Source organism: Saimiri boliviensis, chromosome 14, assembly GCF_048565385.1.
Source record: "Saimiri boliviensis isolate mSaiBol1 chromosome 14, mSaiBol1.pri, whole genome shotgun sequence".
Lineage (NCBI taxonomy): Eukaryota > Metazoa > Chordata > Mammalia > Primates > Cebidae > Saimiri > Saimiri boliviensis.
In genome coordinates this window covers 6,348,392-6,357,356 of record NC_133462.1, presented here as the reverse complement: position 1 = coordinate 6,357,356, position 8,965 = coordinate 6,348,392, and positions in this window count along the sequence as shown.

Sequence of the window (8,965 nt, the reverse complement as noted above, 5' to 3'; positions counted from 1 at the left end):
CTCATCTCTACTAAAAATATAAAAATTACACGGGCGTGGTGGCAGGCGCGTGTAATCCCAGCTACTTGGGAGGCGGAGGCAGGAGAATCACTTGAACCCTGTGGGTGGAGGTTGCAGTGAACTGACATGGCACCATAGCACTCTAGCCTGGGTAACAGAGTGGAACTCCATCTCAAAAAGAAAAAGAAGTAACTACTCTCTCTCAGTATCTCTAATTTGTGAAGATGTGCAAAACATATAGCTTCATGTATCTAGAATGAGCACTGAGCCATAAAAGGTATTTCAGCAAGTTGTAATTTATTTTGGCCTAAAAATGAAAGGTTTTTTTTTGTAAAGGAAAAATATTTGTTCTTATGTATTGAAGAAGTGTACATTTATATAATGATTTTTTTAATGTCCAAAGGACTCGTTTGAAAGCCACTTTTAAAAAGAAGTCCTCTAATATTACTTTATGTGAGAAGGGATAATACATGATCAAATAAACTCAGTTTTTGTTTTGTTTTGTTTTTAAGATAGGGTTTCACCATGATGGCCAGGCTGGTCTTGAACTCCTGACCTCAGGTGATCCACCCACCTCGGCCTCCCAAAGTGCTAGGATTACAGGCATGAGCCACCGCGCCTGGCCCAAACTTAGTTTTTTTATGGTTACTGTAAAAAGACTGTGTAAGGCAGCTTAGCACCATGCTTCTCATGAAAGTAGCCTAAATTATCCACTGGAGTTGTCTTTGACAACCTGCCATTATCTGATGTTACACAATTCAATAGCAAGCAATTTTGAGACAATTGCAGTTTTTGTTTTTGTTTTGTTTTGTTTGAGACGGAGTCTCACTCTGTCTCATCCCATGCTGGAATGCAGTGGCACAATCTTGGTTCACTGCAAACTCCACCTCCTGGGTTCAAGCCATTTTCCTGTCTCAGCCTCCCGAGTAGCTGGAATTTCAGGTGTCTGCCACTATGCCCAGCTGATTTTTTGTATTTTTAGTAGAGACAGGGTTTCACCCTGTTGGCCAGGCTGTTCATGAACTCCTGACTTCATGATTCGCCCACCTGGGCCTCCGAAATTGCTAGGATTACAGGCAGAGCAAGTGCACCTTTAAAAGCATGAATCATATAACAAAAAGTGGAATAATTAAAGATAAAGCACTTCTTCCCTAAGGGAATTATCACCTAGTGAAAAATTAGGCGTTTCGTCTACTCAGTTACTGACTGCAAGTCTCTCTTTGCTCCAGCTCTCAAGCTTTGGGTGAATATTCCTGTGAAATATATCTTCAACTTGCAAGTTCATACTTCAATCAAAAACTCCTTTTACTGAGTTTACAGTACCGTATTTGCACTGTGTGTATTCCTCCGGGCCTTCATTGCTACTTCTGCTTTCCTTTGTTTCACAGTTTTTGTCTTGCTCTTTGTCATCCAGAGGGGTGTTGTAGAGCCGTGGTTGCAGGAATAACACCAGTGGTAGCGTCCGCAGCTCAAAGGCAGGTCCCTTTGGCATCCTTCCTCTCCTCTCTCTGAGAGGATTTATTGTGTACACACTGTGAAGCAGTTACGGAGCACTGTGCCTTTGTCAACATACCATCTTGTTTGATGACTTCTTTCTTTGTTGTTTTTTCTTGAAAATGTCAGTAAGTTCTGTCACGCTGCCGGCAGATTGTAAGACTACTTATTTGTTTCCACCCTCAAAACCTGTTGTAATAAATATTATGTCTCATACGTTTTAATACTGTTAAGTTTGTAGAGAAAATGAACCATAAAAATTCATTTGCTATTCAAGCCCAAAGTGCTGGAATCACAAGAATGAGCCACCATGCCAGGCCCAAAAATACGTCATTATTTCTGTAACTTTTTTTTTTTTTTTTTGAGACAGAGTCTTTATTTCTATACCTTTCTTTACATCTTTCTTGTTTCCTGGTTCCTTTTACCTTGTTTTATACATAGCCTTTAGCTAAACTTTGAATTAGACAAAAATTATTCATCTTCTAAAAAGGACACAGTTTTTTTGAAGAATGTTTTCCTATAATATTTTTCCTTGGAAAATAGCCAATTAATAAGATATAATTTAACTCAATATAACTTTAGATTGTAAATTATGTTGTTTGTCTACCAGTATTTATCCCATTACATTTACCTAATTATTATCATAGTTTAGCCAGATTGTTTATGAAAACTGCAATAGTCATCATTTACATTTATAAAACCACCATTGCCAAATTTAACTGAGACAGTGAAAGAGATTTGACCTGACTTCATCTTGCTTCTAACCTCCAAGCTGTCCTTATTCATTTCTGGTCATAGGGTGGAGCTAACTTTGGGGGAAGCTAGTTTATGGATTGTCTTTAAAACGAAGATGACAACAGTCCTTTCCCCAAACAAACCTTCTTCCTGCCGGGGAACTAGGCTTTCTACAGCCGCAAGATTAGACATTATGGTTTAGGAGTCATGCAGTTGGAGTCTGCAATAGTCTCAATCTTCCCAAATTCCTCCTGGGGATAACATCACTATTGTGACTAGATCCCCAAGATCTGTGCTCAAGATATTGTGCAGAACTTGCACTCAGTGGATCAGGTGGCACAAACCAGATCAATAAACTAGCTCATCTGGTCTCATAGCCCCCACCCAAGAACTGACTCAGCATAAGAGAACAGCTTCAACTTCCTATGAGTTCATCTGCAACCCTACCAATCAGAACTCCTGCCCACTGGCCGTCTAAACACCAAATTATTCTTAAAAACTCGGATCCCTGGTTTTCCAGGGAGATCGATTTGAGTAATAGTAAAACTCATGTCTCCTGCACAGCCAGCTCTGTGTTAATTACCCCTTCTCTATTACAGTTATTCTGTGTTGATAAGGTGGCAAGGTGAACCCACTGGACAGTTACAGTTATTACCCTGTCAACCATTTTACAGCCTATGAATTTCAGGTGTTTACCTAATGGCCTCAGGGTTAAATATATGGCTATTTTACTAAATAATGCAAGATTTAGCTATTTCCATTAAACCTATATATATGATTACTGAGTACTCTAATGGTAAGGAGAAATTACAACCAGCTGGTTGTTAATATTAATTTTAGTCAAGACAGAACCCCAATTCAGCTACTTACCTATTAGGGGTCTCAGGCTGAAGACTGCTCTCTACCATTCTAGAAGCAGGAAAAACCTGAAACTTTCCTTACTTGTTGGAAGCAAGTTTGAACTCTAGAAAGAGGTTACCTGCCTTCCGTTGTCATGGAAGCAGGAAAATGTACCTTTCTTGATGGAAGAAAGTAAAACCTCCCCTCTAAAAAAGGAATTGTTTGGCAAAATAAACTTTGGATCTTGACCAAATTGGCAAGATCAGTGATTCTCTGGAGTGGGTGCTCCCAGGCCTTAGCAAATTGTCCTACTGGTTTGAGCCATAGAAACAGCTCAAGCTGGTACCAAGCACCAATAAGAGATTTGTCAAAGGCCAGGGGAATTTGTCAGAATTCTTCCATGGTTACCAAAATCTGAACACCAAATATCTGAGACGGGTCTCGGTCAATTTAGGGTTTATTTTGCCAAACTTAAGGACACACACCTGTGACATATCCTCAGAAGGTGGTGACAATGTGTAACTGTGAAGATTATAAGATATTAATATGTAGACAATTATTTTTTCTTTTGTTTGGCTTTTTTAATATGTAACTTTTTCCATTCTATTTACATCGTGGATCAGGTAAGCCATTGTTATTTGAGGCTATAGGATGTTTTGAAGAAACCCTGTCTGTGTTAGTCCATTTTGCACTGCTATAAAAATATGCCTCAGACTGGGTAATTTCTAAAAAAGAAGAGGTTTGTTTGGCTCACAGTTCTGCAGACTGTGCAAGCATTGCACCAGCATCTGGATGGCTTCTGGTGAAGCCTTGGGAAACTTCCTGTCATGGTGGAAGGAAAAGAGTAAGCTGCTATCTAACAAGGCAAAAGGGACCAAGAGAGAGGAGGAGGTGCTAGGCTGTTTTAAACAACTACCTCTTATGTGAACTACTGTGAATTTGATGTTTATACTTTGCACATGTAAGTAAGTGCATGAAGTATTTGTCTGTCTGTGTCTAGCACAGAATGTCTTCTGGGTTCCTGGATCCTGTCACCACCCCACATCCAATCCATACCGAGATCCTAGTTCCCTGACTACTGAGTAGCTTCGGCTTCTCTGGTAAGACTGGATGGAGTCCACCCGGCTCGCAAAAATCGGTTTTGACCTAAGTCAGTTCAACTTCTTAAGAAGAAATCATCTTAGTTTTCAATATAAGTGAGACCATAACTTTAAGCTTCAACCTTAAATTCTGAAACATTCACTTAAAATGGGCGCGAAGCAACGCTGCTTCACAGGACAAGGAATAGTCACAATTATTCCCAGATCTGGAAAACAGAATCCTGCTGGGTGAGAGGCAGAGTGGAGAACAGGCCCCGCCCACCCCTGGAGGCCCCTCATCATCCCCACATTTTTTTTTTTTTTTTTTTTGAGACGGAATTTCGCTCTTGTTACCCAGGCTGGAGTGCAATGGCGCAATCTTGGCTCACTGCAACCTCCGCCTCCTGGGCTCAGGTAATTCTCCTGCCTCAGCTCCCTGAGTAGCTGGGATTACAGGCATGCGCCACCATGCCCAATTTTTTGTATTTTTAGTAGAGACGGGGTTTCACCATGTTGACCAGGATGGTCTCGATCTCTTGACCTCGTGATTCACCCGCCTCGGCCTCCCAAAGTGCTGGGATTACAGGCGTGAGCCACCGCGCCCGGCCCATCCCCACTTTTCGGCGCAGCCAAGCCCCACCCAGTTACGCCCCCTACCGCCCCGGCCTCTCACCACCGTCTCAGGGCCCCTCCCCACCGTCTCAGGGCCCCTCCCCAAGTCAGGCCGGTCTTTCGGCCCCGCCCCTTCCCAGCCTGGCCCCGCCCAGGTCCCGCCCCCTGGCCGCACAGCCTTTTCTTTCCGCGCCTAGTTTCCGGCACACCCGGAAGCAGATCGCGCCGGGGAAAGGCCTCGTCGCTGTGCCTGTGTTTTCGTCTACCTGGATTAAACGTTTGCTTCGCTCCGTGAACCCGGATTAAACGTTTACTTCGTTCCATCTACCTGGATTAAACATGCACTTCGCAGTCCATTCTCCATACCCACGACCTGGGGATCGCTGCGGACCTTAAAATACCGCGAATACCCGCAGCAGCCCCTTCGTCCCAAGTAAGTCCGACGATTGCCTCCCTTTCGGTTTAAAATCTCTCAGGCTGTTCCTCGCGCCCTGCCTTTCCGCGTTCGGATCATGTGGACAACCCCGTTCAGGTCGTGTTTCTGCTGAAAACCCTCGTTGAGCTCTGCCTGGGCCCCGGGCCAAGGCGAGTCCTCACTCGCAGGGTGGATTCCCGCCCGTCGCGTGACCCCCGAGCGTCTCCCTTGCCGGCTCCCGCAGGGGATCGCCCGCCGCCCGGCTCCTGAAGGAGCCGCTTCTCCTCCCAGGTCCTGGGATGCTGCAGACCCTCCGTGTTCTGAGACTCCGTCCCCCACCACCTCGTGTCCTCCTCACGCCGGGTCCTTGTGCTCCGCAGGCTTCCCCTCCACGGCCACTGCTTTCCCTGACCCCGCGTTGGGGGAGGTGACCTGAGAGTGTCTGGTCACATCCAGTGTTCTTCTTTCCCAAATTTCACTCCACTGGAAAGTGTGCTCTTCTGCGAGGTGGGCATCTTATTCCTTCCCTTTCCTCCTGAATGTGTGGGTGAGAGGGATCGGGAGAGGAAAAGAGGGGGAGCGACGGAGCAACAGGAAAAACCGAGGAGAAAAGAATGAGGGAGACGCATAAATACACGGCAGAATGGATGATAATTTAGGGACCTGCAAAGAGCAAGAGTGAAAGAGGACGCATGGGGAACGTAGCAGGGAAGAAAAGCACATAGAGAAATTAGGGAAAAGGGGAACCTTCAGGGAGAGGAAAGGCAGCAAAATAGAGAGGGGCGGCAAAGGAGGAGGCACTGCAGGCAGACGGGGAGCAGGTGAAAGAGTTGGAGCCGCAGCTGACAGAGCCACGTGGTGCTGGGACTGAAAGAGAGGGCAGTGGGTGACAAAACAGAGTAGGAAGACCACAGGAGGGAGGAAGCCTAGGAAGTGGGAGGTGCTAGAGAGTGGGAACAAAGGAGATGTAACAGGGAAGAGGGAATTTAACAGGAGAGCAGAGAGGGAGCTCAGATGGGGGAAGAGGCAGAAATACGGGACAATGGGGACAATCGGAAAGTTTGGGGGAGAAAGAGCCACAAGAGGTGAAATCAGTTGGGGAGCACTGGGCGGAACAGGCATAAAAGAGGGAACAAAAGAAGAGAAGAAAAACAGAAAAGGGGAAACAAAACAAAACAAACACGTGCAGAATGAGAGAGGGAAACACATGGTCGTGAAGAAAGTGGGAGGGGACCCCATCCAGATGAGCGGTGAGTTGACTGGATATGGATGTGGTTGTAATACTCTAATTTGTGACTTTGTACTCTAATTTAAAATTTGTTTCTTTAAATTGTACTCATGAGGATGAAAATGAGCACTCCTTCTTATAAGGCTTTTGCATTTTGTATTTATTTGTATCAAAAGATACTGGGAATCCGTATTTAGCCATCGGGCAGATACTTGATTCAGTCATGTTGTAGCTCCTCTGTCCAGGGTTGGAGTAGAGGATGGAGGAGGGAAAAACAGGCAAGAAATGACTGACTGTCACTATAAGATACATCTTTTTTTGTTTTGTTTTGTCTGGTTTTGTTTTTTTCTATTTTTGAGTCAGGGTCTCTCTCTGTCGCCTAGGCTGGAGTGCAGTAACGTTATGTGGCTCACTGCGTCCTGGACCTCCTGGGCTCAAGCAGTCTTTCCTCCTCAGCCCCTGAAGGTGCTGGGATTACATGTGTTAGCCACCACTCCAGGCCTACGATGAAGGAATGCTCTGAAGGAAGGTTGAGTGTTTTTTGTTTTGTTTTGTTAATGGATTTGCTTTTTTCCTTGTAGTTGCTTTACAGTTAATTCATTGTTATTTTGGAAGTTTGAGATAAATTTTAGTTTATTCAGTTTCTTCTATAAATAATTGGTAACATCTGAAATAAGATTTGATGGCATCCTAATCAATTGGTCATTAATTTCTAAATATTGCCCTTTTTTTTTAACTTTTACCCCATTATTCATTAGATTGTTCAAAAACTTTTCAAAATGTTAAAATATCCAATACAGTAAATTCACCATGGAATACGTTAGATTCCTCAGAACTTCTTTATTTTATTTTATTTTTTTTTGAGACGGGGTTTCGCTCTTGTTTTCTTTTCTTTTTTTTTTTTTTTGAGACGGAGTTTCGCTCTTGTTACCCAGGCTGGAGTGCAATGGCGCGATCTCGGCTCACTGCAACCTCCGCCTCCTGGGTTCAGGCAATTCTCCTGCCTCAGCCTCCTGAGTAGCTGGGATTACAGGCACGCACCACCATGCCCAGCTAATTTTTTGTATTTTTAGTAGAGACGGGGTTTCAACATGTTGACCAGGATGGTCTCGATCTCTCAACCTCGTGATCCACCCGCCTCGGCCTCCCAAAGTGCTGGGATTACAGGCTTGAGCCACCGTGCCCGGCTCGCTCTTGTTACCCAGGCTGGAGTGCAATGGCGCAATCTCGGCTCACCGCAACCTCCGCCTCCTGGGTTCAGGCAATTCTCCTGCCTCAGCCTCCTGAGTAGCTGGGATTACAGGCAGGCGCCACCATGCCCAGCTAATTTTTTGTATTTTTAGTGGAGACAGGGTTTCACCATGTTGACCAGGATGGTCTCGATCTCTTGACCTCGTGATCCACCTGCCTCGGCCTCCCAAAGTGCTAGGATTACAGGCTTGAGCCACTGCGCCCAATCAGAACTTCTTTATTTTATAACTGCGAATTTGTACCCTTTGACCAATGTTTCTCCATTTTCCCCACCCACCATCCTGTGGCAACAACTGTTCTGCCCTGTTACTATGAATTGCTTTAGATTCTACTTGTGAGAACATAACAGTCTTCTTTCTGTGTCTGTCTTACATCACCCAGCATAATGTCCTCCATATTCATCCATGTTGTTGGAAATTGCAGGATTTTCTTTTTTATGCTTAAATAATATTCCATTTATAAGTGTACACACATACCCACTCTATACATCCATGTGTACACACACACATAACTATATGCACACACATTTTCTTTACATATACATTCATGGGTGGGCACTTAGGTTGTTTCTATATCTTGACTGTTGTGAATAATACTGTAGTGATCATGGAAGACAGAGGTTCCTAATTTTTTTTTTTTTTTTTTTTTTTTTTTAAGTAGAGGCATGGTTTCACTGTTTTTTTTTTTTAGGTAGAGGCATGGTTCCAGGCTGGTCTCTAACTCCTGGTCTCAAGCAATCCTCCTGGCTCAGCTTCTCAGAGTGCTGGGATTATAGGCATGAACTACCACGCCTGGCCTAGATGTCTCTTCAACATACTGATTGCATTTCCTTTGGATATACACCCAGGAATGGGATTGTTGGATTTCACTGTTGTTTTATTTTTTATATTTTGAAGAATATCCATACTGTTTTTCCTAATGGCTGTACTGATTTGCAGTCACGGCAACAGTGTACAAGGGCTCATTTTTCTCCGTATCATTGCTAATACTTGTTAACTCTTGCCTATTTTATGATAGCCTTCCTAAGAGGTATGAGGTGATAGCTTATGGTGGTTTTGATTTGTATTTCCCTGGTGATTAGCGATCTTGAGCACCTTTTCATATACCTGTTGGTCATTTGTATTTTTTTTTTTTTTTTTTTTTTTTTTTTTCTGAGACAGAGTCTGACTCTTGTTGCCCAGGCAGGAGTGCAGTCATGTGATCAGGGCTCACTGCAACCTCCGCCTCCTTGGTTCAAGCGATTCCCCGCCTCAGCCTCCCAAGTAGCTGAGAGACTACAGGCTCCAGCCACTATGCCCAGCTAATTTTTTA